The following is a 14,550-nucleotide window of genomic DNA, read 5'->3' on the forward strand; positions in this document are numbered from 1 at the left end:
TCGGTGTTTGATTTAGATTTCCCGTACGGTATCGCGGGCACCTCCATATTGGAAAACTCTGAATGAGCTGGTCTGTAGCGCGTAGAGGAAAATGCGAAACAAAATAAAACAAAACTTGCACGTTTTTATTTTGATTGTTGAAGCTTGTATATATATTTAGCGAAAACTTTCTTTTTAACGCAAAGTTACCTTACCACCGACACACACGCTTGAGCTCTTCGACTAAACTGCAAGATGCAGTTAAAACTGCTTTCTACAAATGTTAAATTTTTGGCTGGTTGCAATGTTCAGTCAGAGGTGGACTTTATTTCGACGCGTTTACCAAATGAATTGGGAATTAAATGCCTAAAATAGACTGAGGCTTAATGCAAACAGTTTAGACTGCCTGACAAGTTCGGGTGACCCTCGAGTGTCTCTGCTTACCGTGCGCTTAAGCGAACCACACGTCCTAATCGAAACAACTATACAGCGCGACTGTGCGGAGTGAGTGTCTTGAGACTCTCGGCAAGCTCAGCCAGCCAACCAAGTTTCGAAGTCAGACTTTTGGGCCAAGCTTGGTCTGAGCCACGCTTGGCCCCGACTGTTACTTTACATTAACAGACTGTTCAAGTTATTGCTGCACCCGCTCGGGGTCGTTTGTATCTCTTAAGCTTTTGAAAGTAAGAGTAAAGTTAACGCTTGTGCCATTGCAGAGTTGCTACGTTTTTCTTATACAAGTTATCAGAAAAATGTATTCCAACCCATATTCTTAGTCAATTTCATCATATTACTGAGAATTCCATCCAAAGCTCCCCATTAGTTTCAAGCCATCTACAAGTGGGGAGCGGGCTTTGTTTATTGTTTTCTGAAACTCCAACAATATCCACCCTCTAGCCAACGAAGGCTGGGAAACTATTTACCAAGGCGATTGTGAAATGTTGTTACCTTTTTCGTTACATTTTCGTTTGGCAGCAGGTTTCTGGATCGCTGTATAGTGGATTACGGTGCTTAAATTAAAGAATACTTACTACTTCACCATGGGCTTGGACTTGAATCCATGTCAAGCATGGGATCGAAGGAAGACCACTCAATCTCTTTTAGTATTAAAACCATCCAGCTGAATTGCCCTTGATAAATTCAATTGGTATGCCTAACATATAGCTTTACTCTAAAGTCCAAAGTGGCCAATTTCGACCCATAGAATTGAAAGTAAAACCGAGTTGAAAACATGGCAACGACCAAGAACTAGGCCAAAGCAGCCAACCAAAGCCAAGCTAAAGCTGTAAAACAACAACTGAAGTAAAGGGGTTCTGGTGAACGGCGATACAAGCTGATGGTTTGAGCAAGCCATGCGAATTAATCTAATTCTTTATTTATTAATTTATTTTTTGCTGGATTGTATTTCACACTATTTTTTCTGTGAATGGAGGGCGAAGCGTTTTGTTGCGTTGAATATTTTTTGCTTTGTTTAGGAAGTTATTTAATTATTTCCGTTACTATATTAAAATGTATGTAACGAAGTGTATGTTGAACTAAACGTTTCGGACCATAAAAAGTATATATATTCTTTATCAGGACCATTGGCCGAGTCGATCGGGTTATGTCCGTTTGCCTGTCCGTCCGATCTCAGGAACTATTAAAGCTAGACTACATATTCTAGAGACATAGACGCAGCGCAAGTTTGTTGAGTCATGTTGCCCACCCACTCTAACCTCAAACCACGCCCACATTATTGAAAAATTGTTGGATATTTTTTAATATTTTCATTAGCCTTGTAAATTTCTATCGGTATACCAAGAACACTGGAAAACTGAAAGCGTAATAACCCCGTTTCCTGAAAAAAAAAATATTATTTCGGTTATATGTTATAATAAACCTGTCAAAATATGGTCAATAGTTAGCCGCAAATAAGATATTGCAAGTTCATTCAGTCAGAAAAAAGCTCAATGAAAATGATTGTCAAATTGTTGGCCTCAAACTTGCCAATAATGTTTTCAATAAAGTAGGTACCCCACAAGTAAACCCGTATCTTTGCTTACACATGCAATTCGAATCGGTCAGAGCCTTCATTTTTCGGTATACTTGGTATTGGAGCATTGTGTTTAACTCTTGACTAATAAATGGAAGATACAATGGTTCCGTTAATTGAAAAAGTCGGACTTTATAAATTAAATCATATAGTTTTACGAAATATGTTGGAGCTTTAAATTTAACCAATAAAGTGAGTGACAAAACAAGTAAATTAATATGTAAAGTGAGTGGAAAATTGTTAACACTGTGGAACCTCATCATCAATAATATTATGTTCAAACGCAGCTCTCTTGGTGACTTTTGGTGCGTGGCAATCTTTGTCTTAGGTGTTTGGGACATGCCAGACTACATCAATCGACTTGCCCTTGTTAATACAATTGCACATTGGCTACTTGTGGTCAAATTTATTCCAGCCTCTAACTCAATGATAAGTAAAATCCGTTCGATTGTCATGAAATTCCTTCGCGCACAATCTTATTTGTGTCTTGAGCTAAGCATTTTGAAAGTATTTTGACTTTAATGAGTCCACTTTTGGACAGCGCATACAGTTTGCCTTTCTAATGATAATAAAATTAATTATGTTTTAATTTTAACGAAAATGGACCAGTACGCATTCACACCTACGAATCAAAATAGTTGAATGGACTTTTATCATTGACTGGTTAAGCTTAACGCCAAATATATTTTGTCTTTACTTTAATATCATATCAGACATTGAACAAATATCAATTAATGCTTTTAGTTCGGAATTGGTAAAACAATATCCAGAATTTCGGATTGTTCAATAGTTGAACATAACTTTAATGTTATTTATAACTACTAAGCCCTTCTAATTTTATTTTCTTGCTCTTTCGTCTTTAAAAACAACACTAGAAGTCTTTCTCACTGCAAAAAAAAGATACAAGTAGCTTGACCTTCCCGTTCACCAACGTTTGGGGTAGGAACTGAAGAGAAGGGGTGTTTCGCTTTAAGCAATCTTATTGTACAGATCAAGCGCAGCGTAAATGGTGGCGAATAGAACAGCCGTCAAGCCACTATTACCGGAACCACTGGCCACGCCTTAGTTGGAAGCAAGTCGTAGATATTTTTGCAGCAGCAGAGACTTACCTAACTAAACTATTACATACATTTTAAGAAACATACTTTGGGCAGGCTTTTAAAGCTTCTAACAACAGACACTAAGAACGTGATATGTTTTGGTGTTGATACTCATTTAATGATTGATTATTTTTCTATTGCTCATTGATTTAAGGGAAATACTTGCAAAAAGTCATGAGATATTCGATAGCTATTAAAAATTGATTTGTACAAAGCCGGTTTTGTGGCTTATTTAATAATATTGTCACACTTGTAGCTTAAAGTTAAGAAACAGCGAAAAGCATTGTAAGTTGAATAAACCGGATTTGAAACTGTAGCAGTACTTCTCAACACCTTGCAGCCGCAGCGGTGCTACCTTTATAATTTCAGCAAGCAAAAGCTTATTACCCCAAGGCCGTTTTGTCAAAGGGGAACTAGCAGGCCTCTTATTGCCTAAGCTTGGGAGGATTGAGTTTCGCCGAGGCCGTTGCAATGCGGAAGAGATGTGTATAACTGGTACTTGGCAGAACATCCTTCAATATGCAGTGGCTCTTACTTCCTCCTATAGGCAAGGTCTTGAATAAATAGCGTTACATGGCTCCGTTACCCTCTCCTGTACATACAGTGGTCCAACCAGTTCAAGTTCGTGAACTACCTAACTTCATGGGTTTTAAAGCATGGGCAGAAGAAAGTCATACGGGTTAAGGGTGCCTCTGGCCAATTTGATTTGCTTTCCAAATGCACACAACACGAATGCTGCCTTGACTACTAAAGCATTACAAAAGCGTGGAGTCGGTTATATCGAATCTGCATTAGCCGTAGTCAATTCTGCCCACCTACGATTACATTTTTGCTTTGCATTCTGAAACCCTGCTTAACGTTTTTTTTCATTTGGTACTGAGAATTAAATCTTTAAGACATTTTAAATCAATCTCAATCTCTCAAAAACAGGTTAAAACTATATCTTTATTCCGAGATGTCAAAAATCCCATTAGTGTATTCTTTGTCTCCTTAACCTTACCCCGGTCATTAAGAATGCAACCAGACCCACCAGCCCAAATAGTTGGTGTGGAATATTTGGAGCGAATTTGTGAAAATAACGACAGCCCTTGCGAAAAGCATTAAACGATCGCCAAGTACCTTGGAAGGCAAGATTAGACCAACAGCCATCAAAAGCTGATGACCTGCTTACAGATTTACAATCGGGCCCCAAAACATAAATTGTTCACGTGCTGGGTATAATTTTTTTGTTGACAAAATTAGGTCCAGAAATAAAATAAATAATAATAATAATAATAATATAATAATTTATTGCATTTATTTTTTAAATAGCCAACTGACTGTTTAACAGTTTGCTAAGTGAAGTACAAACATTTCGCGTTCTTTAAAAGAAAAAGGAGTGCCCATCCTCCGCCCACCCAAACAGTCCCATCTGGAAGTGCCGCCCGTGTGCCAAATTTAAATATTTGTGATCCTATCAAAAAGCGAGCAATTGTTTTGAGCTAATTTTTAAATTGATGATGCATTATAACAATCCAAAATTAACTTACTAAAGGTGCGGCCCCTCTTGGGCCATTCCTTTTTCAAATTTAATCGAAATTTCGAGCGGAGCGTTGGCAGCTACCGGCCAATGCAAAATGTTTTGCACAATGCTAAATGTATCTGCGCCCAACTTCAGGTCTAGCATTCAATGGACTACAGCGTTGTTTCACTCAACGAGTTGGGAGTTCAGCGCTTGCAAGAACTCGGCTCTACAAGTAGAAGGCTAAAAGTCAAAATGTATATGCTATGACTTCACGCAGACTAGACTAAAGTTTTTTTGCTGTATGAACCCATTGTTGGTTACAAAGAATGAAGTCAAACAGCAAAAAGGCCAAGAAAATATTTTTAGTAAAAGAAGGTATTTGAGAAATAAACAAAATAAATCTTCCCTTTAATATATTACTATTACGGATTCTAAACAAGATTTTTTCTTTAACTATTAAAAGGTGACTGATGACCTAAGATATTTTGTTTGGAGTAAGGTTTAACATACTCCAATTTCGGATTTGTTTGATTACTACTGTTCATGATGTATACCAGCATTGCACTAAATCTGTCAGCCTAAAGGTATGCTTCCTTTTCGCCCAAACAATATTTTCGAAGTTTGCGTAATGTACAAAAAAATTACATATAATTTACATAAATATAGGCTAAGAAAAGGACCGACAGGCCCTATTATTTACAACGCTGGTGTAACAACTATCCTAATTGTTAATATTAGAACATGTAAATATGTAAAAATTCTTTAATGTTATGTCAATAGAATAGTAATAATTTCCCTCTTCAAATAATAATTGTTTAAGATGCCTGAAGGCATCTACATGTATCCAAACTTTAAAAATATATATGTAATCTATATAAATTGGTCAAACTTAAAAAACAAGAAAAAAGGGTTGCCCATCAAATGCGCTCGTAAATTTTAAAATATCTGATGAGATGTAATTCGGGTAATTGGTACACATTCGTTGCACATAATTTTGCATCTGTCTACGATAAGAAAAATACATTAAAAATGTACGTTAAGCACACATTCACACAACGGAAAGGTGTTTACGGGATAATTGGGAATCAGGGAGCACATATCCTTTATTTATTTAGCTAAGAATACTACCTTTAATAACAACAAGAAGGAAGGCTAGCTTCGGCAATCCGAATATTATATACCCTGGCATCAAATATATATTTAAACTTACATGTGTATTTTTGTCGACTCATTTGCCAATTATTCCTAAGGCAGCCATATGATATAATGGCTCGATCTGGCCCAAGACTTCAAGACTTTTGAAAACTGAGAATATGAACAAGAATATATATACTTTATGTCTCCCACACTGCGCATCAAGCTTTTTACTGGAAACAATATACTCTCTGCAAGGGTATGCATAAAAAACGCTAACACTACTTTCTTTATATGTCAGAGATGTAAGCCCTAAGAGGGACGCATTTTTCAATATATTCCTATGTATGTTAATGTAAATAGTCATCAAGTGGCTGCTTCATGAAAATTAGTTGGGAGGAATGTGTGTTCCAAACGTTTTGCATACCTTTTGGCGAAACGGATGCATTTAAGCCCAAGGAATATTCATATTCATACATATGTCTATAGGAAACAATTTGTATAAAGGTGCTAAAAGCATTGCACAGCCTTATTAATGTATTAATTAAAATTGAGTTTAGAGTAAAAGATACCCCAAGATGTTGATTCATATGTATAGATTTAAAATAACAAATCATCATATTTCTGACTGTTGTTATTTAAGATATGTTTAAATATGTACACACATGTGTAAATGCATATATAAACATGGTTGCGTAATAGGAGCTCGTCTAAAAATCCAAATTCTGCCCACTTTAGGCATCAAGAAAATTCAAAAGTTTGCCTACTTATTTGTTTTGCGTCAAAATGAAGATACTGTATTTTCCTAACATAGCGACCAAGTCCAGTACTTCCACATCGCACTTATTGCGATACAAAAGCTATCGCTTGATTTCGGTTGAAAAATAAACGATAATAAAACCGTATAAATTTTTCTTATGCCCCACATTTTGGCGTAAATGCACGAAAACATCGACATAGTGAATCACAAAAACTCAGGAAAATTCATAGCTAAAATGGCAAAAGAAAGATCAGAGGCATAAGCTCTAAGGCACGCAAACAGAAAACAACCAACACTATCAAAAGGAATGACAACTAGTTTTAGTATAAGGAGAGCGCTTCATGCGAGGAATCAACTATTGGGTGCTCATTACTTCTGAGTTACGTAAATAAAGGCACCATCAGTTGATAAGTGAGCGAGCGGTATGTATGCATTACATATGTATGTATGTATTTTAATAAGGGAAGTAATAGGACTCTTTAAAGCTTTAAATATGCAATCGCCTCCAACGGTATTTAGATAGGCCCTAAATACCCGGTCACAAGAAGAAACTGGTGGAAAGAAAAAACCAGACGACTACATTTACGCCATTAAGGCCACATGGATAGAGCGGAAAACTGGCTGTGCGCCATGAAACAGACGGACACCAAGCCCGCACACGTATGCATCAGCGCTCGAAAAATAGAAACAAAAGTCGTGTAAGTGTTTAATACAAACAAGAGTCAGGGAGCACGCACACCATCACCGGCGGTACGAACAACGTAGGAGAGGCGAGAGCAAAGAAAGAGTACTGTAAGCCATCAGCGCGAAACTGTGTGCGTACGGAAATGCATTAGTATGAGTGAGTGGTGAGTGTAATGGCAAACGGCAGCAACATTTATTTCGCTCAGTTTTATTTCGTTTTCTCGTCGCAACGCAAGTGCTGGTGAAATCGTTGTGGCAGAAGTCTATTTAAGTGAATAAATCGTTTGTTGTGCTCATGTTCGTAATTCCAAAACGTTCGTCGAGACTAAAAGACTTCTGCTAAGCTTTCGAGCAAAGAATAAAATGAAAAATACTATTTTCCACAAAAACATAGCGTAGCGATTGTGAACAGCGTAAAAAGAAGAAAGCAAAGATCTGCTTCTGTTTCTCACTCTCTCGGAATTGCGCTCTCCGCTTTCAATGATCAATACATTTACAGTTTGTTATTATTTGTTTTTCATTTTGCCTTTTGTTTTGCACGCTCTCAGTAACCGCGAGACGACTTTCTCAAATTGCAAGTGTAAAATTTATTAAAACGAAGTAGTGGGCAAGGCGAACTGCATTGCAAATGGTAGTGTGTGTGTCTAAATTTGGCGTTAACAAGAGTTAGCTTATTACACCGAACCCCTGGGATTTTTAAAAATTGTTTCTGCATTTTGTCATCAGCATGTTCGGCTTGACGCTTTGAGCTAGGAAAAAAAAACGCGCATTGAAATTCGTAACATGGATGCTCAGTTTGAGCACTTGTGCCGCATTTGCGCTGCCAACACGAAAGCAAGACGAATTCCGTGGTCGAAAGTGTGTTTATTTTTAAAACACAGGGACTGAAGGATAAAATATCTCGACACCTTTATCTAAATGTAAGTAAATAGAAGGAACTAGAATTTAATCCTAGATCTGGATAAGTATCAAAACAAGACCTACAGGTACTTGCTAGGACTCGATATTTAAAAAATATATTTCTTTTTAGGTAGCTGAAGAAGATCCTCTGCCAAAAGTGCTCTGCAAATCTTGTTACCTGCCAGGTAGAGGCCACGGCGTCGCTGTCAAATATAGCAAAACACACTCAGCTTGTGTTTCGGGACTTTCTCCTTAGTACACTGGTAATCGATTACTTACCACTAAAAATCAGTAAGCTCACAACTTATCTTTCAGCCTAAGAATGCGAGGGAAGCGGCTGCCGCACGGCTGAGCGTTCCAGCAACCAAAATCCCACACCGATACGACGAGGTCCAAGCGGAAATTGATCAATTTCGCCCCATTTTGCTGACCCGCGTGCCGGAGTCCAGAAACACCGCATCCAAGCCTCAACCAGACAGTTGCGTAGAGCTTGCTCCAAAAACCGGCGAAAACTACTTGGCTGCGTCTTTCTCATCCTCTTCTCTGAGCAAACCCGCTGGATCAGTAAAGAACTATATGAACACTGGGCGTCGCAACAGCGTTTTTACAGACACTAGGTATGGATCGGCCCCACTGTCTATCGCACAACGAACTATGCAGTGTCTGCCTTCTTTGGTGCCCCTAAATACGGAGTCATTGGGTAGCAACGCAATGAGAAAGAGCCCAGACTCAAACCATCGCCGACAGGAGTAATAAACTTCATCCAGACTCATGGGCGCATCAACAGGTAATATACCTGAAGTCCAAACAGAGGACAATACCGGAAACATCAACCTGACAGATAGCAGAAACACGGTTACAGCTTCCGTTCTTAGCAATCCAGGAACGAAATCTCAGACAGTAATTTGTTTCTGCAGAAAAGTAGAAATCTTAAAAACACATTAAACAACATTAAAGCCATGCGTAGCGGACAGGTATCACTGCTTAAGTGTTCGCAAAATCGAAACCCTATTGATGATGTTAGACCACTGGTCACAAACTACACTGGTACCCCCCAAATACGGGGGTGAACCTTCCGTAGAGGAAGCACTGCCAGAGCACATGATCTTTGCGGCGCCAAAAAAGAAGAGGGAGGATGAAGAACAATTTCATCAAACGGCTCTGCCAAAGCTGAAGAAAAACTGTGCCAAGCCAATCTAAGACAAAGGCGACAACCCTCGACTTAACTATATCGGTTGATTCGCATGGTTCACCCCCGTCAACGTCAATTTCTAATGTTAAAAGCCTCACTGATGCAATTTTCCTGGGAAGCGTTATAGGGATCCAGACTTGTTGATGCTTATTCTCAAGGCTCTGAAATGGCCGGTGACAGCAGAAAACTGCGATGAGCAAATGTCCCGCTTAAAAAGTTCAAAGTTTGCTGTTATAATGTCAGACACAAACCTTCTTCAAGACACAGATCTCACACAACTTTTAGGTCCATATTTGGCCCCAATGCTGCCTGTGGTTCAGCAGCAAGATCAGCCTCCACTTTCCTCAGCTATCGCGTCTGCTTCTTCAAACACTTCATCGCAGGCGACTAAAGATGTACTTAAGCTTGCTGACTTATCCAGTGCAATGCCTTATAAACTTCCACCAGAAACGTCGGTTCAATTAGTGCCTTCCAGTCCCACGGAACAGGAACCGCAGCCACTGCGTCACAAAAAGACGGTTAGCGTTCCAACTTTCAAACGCCATCAACGAAAGATGAGTGCCCTTGATTTACCTGCTGTTGACAACACCCGCGCCACAATGTCGGTATCGACTTCAAAAGGCAGCTTATGTCAGCAACGAACTATCGAGTATCAACTCTGTGCTTTTTTCGCAGTTCGAATCAAATCCGGCCGACGCTATTAATGAAGCGTTAATGTCCCTCATTAAGCAGCAACAACAAGAAACAAAAGACCAGCGAAAAACTCGTCAGAGTTGTATTGGCTCTGACAGTGCCGTTAATTTAGAAGACATTGTACTGGTCGATCCCCAACCGCCCCTTGAAGTCGATCCGCAGGATGTGAAGTACCTTGAGGATGACTACGTCTCTCCGCAGTCCCAGCCCGGATCCAAATACAATTTTAAAAGGCGCAAAACAGACAATCGGTCATCAGAGCCGTCTGAAGTCATTGTGCTCGATAACAGTGGATCCCCAAATTTAAAGAATTCAAAAGAAATATGTCTAAGTACGAAACAGATTTTATCCAGAGAAACAAAGAAAAGTGCGGTAATTGTTAGAAAAGAATCTTTGGGTCAGCTAACGCAGGCACCCACAAGTACCGTCCCGGAAGACATTTGCGATCCTAAGGCCAGGGCCATTAATGCGAAAGAAAATCCCGAAGTGTGTGAACCAGCCCCGGACAATGGAGCTAGCGACGATATGATGATAGCAAAGCAGGCTCGGTATCCGTTCGGAAGTCGGAAGTCAAAGCTGCGCTCGGACAAAAGCTTTTGGAGGCGATTGGACTTTCTCAAATGGGAACCGATGCAGCGCCTGAAAACTCCCGCGACACCCTCAGGAGTGCGCTAAAGCGCTCTATAAAACAGGCCCAGGAACAACAGCTGCAGCTGAAGCGAGGCAATCATGAAGAACCTGTGAAGCAAATGGCCGATTCCACAACTAAGCTAAGTGCAGCAGAATCGGCAGATGAGCATAAAAAAGCAATTGCCGAGCGTGAGCTGGCCCTACTGAATCGTGGACTTAAAGCAGGAGAAGAAAACACGATTCCCCTAAAAGAGTGAGTTGTAGATTTATTGATACGGACTTTATTTTAAAATTTGTACCATATTTGTAGTGATAAGTCGGAGCGAACTGATGTTAGTTCTTCATCATCAAGAAACCGCCGAGGCCGTAAATTAAAGATTAATGCTAACGTCGAGGATTTTGGCGATGAAGAAAAAAAAGACTTTAGATGGGATGAAGACGATGACTTGCCTTTAAAGGCAGATACGGAAAAACCTCAGAACGGAGCAGCAGCAAACACCCGACCGACGCGTACTAGCAAAACGTTATCAAAGTATTATAAAGGACCAACTTCTAAATCACATCATGGCATGGGTACACGCTCGACACGACAGCGCTGAGATATGATATATATCCTTTATATAAAATATGTGGTTTATTTTTGGAAAATATCAAATACATATTTTACGTCCCTCTAAGATTCACATGTATTGTGTACAATGTACACTCCCATTTAAAAACTAGTATACTTGTATTAACATTATAAAAGCAATGACTGGAGTCTATACACGAAAATGAGTCAAGAATAGTACAACTATTTAAAGAGTAACACGATTTGGTTCAAACAATTTCCTTACGTATGTACATCGATTAATTATTCAGCGCTTACGTTTTCTTTGAGATAAGTTTTGAACATATAATGTACCTTCTGCTGTCTGTAACATAAAATCCAGAATATGCCTTTAGAAAGCAGAACGGAAGATATTTATTTGGTTTACAGTCTTTAATCTAAGCTGTATTTTTATAGTTTTAATTAAACTTTTGTTTTAATTATAACGGTGTGTATAATAATCATTATAATTTATGTAAATAAATAATGATGCTGAAAATTAAGCAATAAACAGTCTTTGATAGTTCACAAACTTATTTTAGTTAAAAAGCAGAAAGAATGTTAGCTTCGACAGTTGATTTCGATTATTACAAATTTGGTATACACCACTTTTGTAACGATATATGATTTTGGGTTTAAATTAAAACAAATCCGTTGTGATATATCTGCTATAAAAACAGCAGGAAAATGAAATAAAACAACTAATAGGCAATTGCCTTAAAAACATGCACATACGAATGTAAATATGTATGTATGTACATCATTCTCTTTTTACAGCGAGAGGTCTAATGGCTGATTCAGAGAATGATAAATGTGCAAAGCAAAATATCAGTTTGAAAAGCTTCGCGACGTGTGGCGGTTGTTGAAATCGAGCAAGTTAAAATTTGTACATATGTAGGTGTTTACGTGAAACGCCCCTGTGATTCTAAAATGAAGAACATTTTATACTTGTTCAATAAAATATTTTTTTATTTAATTATTAACATGCAACTTTTAACGTTAAACAAGGTTTTCTTAGCGATTGGTAACAGATTGTTTTTCAGCTATTTAATGAACAATAGCAACGTTTTCAACTGTTCCGAGATCAACTTATTTCAATAATCCAAATGACCTGCTGCTGTGGAAAGCAAAAACGAAGCCAGGATGAAACCTATCAGAGGTTTAAAAATGAGGATGTAAGTTTGTCGATACTAAATGCATTGCATCGTCAACCTTTATGATTATGATACATTAATAGTTCCAAAAAGAACTACCACCGCTATCGAATACGACAGAAAACGCCTGTACTTATACATATGAATGAAGAATATACATATATCTAGAAAAGTTTCTTTATGTGCTTGTGCATGTATAGGCACCCACCATGACTAAATTTGTTTGCGTAGACAATGTTATCAGAATCCGAAAGCTACATATCTCGGGGTTGATAAAAAGTATTGAGCTATGGGTGGACTGGGTCAGGCCGGCATAAAATCAAATTCCGAACAGTCCGCGCACAAACCGCCGCTAAAGCACACGTATTTTGGCTGTCAGATACATGCATATGTCGGCGCGGGCAGTTCGTGCTGTGTATGAGTGTGAGGCATTTCCCACGAATCTGGCCGACGCGGGCAGTTCGTTGTATGAGTGTGAGGCATTTCGCAGGAATGTTATTTCATCATTATTTGGCAATTGCATCAGCCTCTAATTGAGTTGCGATTGGCTGATGGCATTTGGTAGTTTTGGAAGGTACCGTTTTAGCGCGGCGACAGCGCCACAACGCTGTCGCCGAGCGTGGTTCGATGGTAGGCACAAAAGAAGAAGTGTGCGACGCAAGTCAGTTCAATTCTAGACTTCGACCACCGAAACTCGCTGCGCGATTAGAAAATGGAACAGTTTAATGACGCGTTTATATCAGAAGTGGGATCGGGCTCGGCACCTAACAACGAAGCTGAGCCGTGGAAAGCTCTAATAGAGTTGCAAAATAAAAACTTAACAGAACTCGTTAAAACATTTCAAGCAACGATTTCCGAAAAAACAAACAAAATCGCGGTTGTGCTGCCAAAATTCAATGCAGACCTTGTTGGCGCCGATGCGTCGGCATGGTGCTCTACTGCGAACATTATTTTGGCAGAAAATGATATAAAAGGTAGTGCCCTTGTGACGTGTTAAGTGCAGCGATGGAAGGTAGTGCCTCACAATGGCTTGCGCGGACTTGTTATCCAGAAATGAATTGGCCCGAGTTCAAGCAACTATTCATTCAACAGTTCACTAATGTTGAAACACCAGCGGCTATGTTTCTGACAATGCTAACTAACAGTCCGAGCGACGGTGAATGCCTTTCGAATTATGCTGGTCGTATGATGACGTCGCTTATGGTGAAATGGCGTGAAATGGATGTAGAGGAGATCGCAGCTTCCGTAACGCTTGCTAGGCTGGCTCAAGTTGATAGCAGATTGCAGCGCATGACCTTCACCTCAAATGTGCGCACCAGAAGTGATTTGCAAACCGAGTTAAAAGCATTCACATTCAACAAAAGGAAGATGACGTCGCGGGAAGAAATGTCTTTGCTTGACATCAAGAGGCAAAAACTTTCAACAATTAAGTGTCACTTCTGTGGAAAGTTAGGCCACAAGATCAACGAATGCAGAGTTAGACAGCTGCAAAATTTTTCGTCTCGTGCTATGGACCGTAATGGCAGCAGCGCATTTGGTCACCGTCAAAAATCTGATGTAACCTGCTTCAAGTGTGGAGAGCGTGGCCATATTTCTACACAATGCAGTAAACAAAAAAACGGACAACAGCAAGGATACACATACTGTAAAGAGAGTGCAACTGTGCGAAGTTGTTGAGCCTAAAGGAGAGATGGTTCATCAAGGAATGACATTTGCTACAACGTTTGACTCTGGCGCGGAGTGTTCATTAATCAAACAACAGATAAGTGCTAAGCTAGCTGGTAAAAGATTAAATAATGTTGTGAGGTTGGAAGGTATTGGCAATGGCAGCGTTTGCAGCACATTGCAAATACTTACCAACGTAAATATTAATAATTATCAGATTGAGATTTTGTTTCATGTTTTAGACAATAATTATATGAAAAATGACATAATTATTGGTCGAGAAATATTGTCGCCTGGATTTAATGTCATAATTTCACCAGGGAAATTTGAAATTGTTAAAACAAAAACTGTTAATAATTGTGTTAACGAAGATAAATTTTATGACTTAGACACAGGTCTTGTTGGTGAAGACTGTGATGAATTAAAAAGTTTGTTGGAAAATTATTCAAAATATTTTATCAATGGGATTCCTTTGTCTAGAGTTAGTTCGGGTAAAATGAAAATTAAACTAAATGACCCAAGAAAAATTGTCCAAAG

The 14,550-nt window shown here is 39.0% G+C and overlaps 1 pseudogene; it reads left to right on the forward strand.

The window, feature by feature from the left end:
- The first annotated feature begins 7,777 nt into the window (after positions 1-7,777).
- On the forward strand, positions 7,778-11,256 carry LOC6617192 (annotated as a pseudogene).
- Positions 11,257-14,550: the final 3,294 nt, after the last annotated feature.

The sequence above is a fragment of the Drosophila sechellia genome, unplaced genomic scaffold (assembly GCF_004382195.2).
Source record: "Drosophila sechellia strain sech25 unplaced genomic scaffold, ASM438219v1 U_345, whole genome shotgun sequence".
Classification (NCBI taxonomy): Eukaryota; Metazoa; Arthropoda; class Insecta; order Diptera; family Drosophilidae; genus Drosophila; species Drosophila sechellia.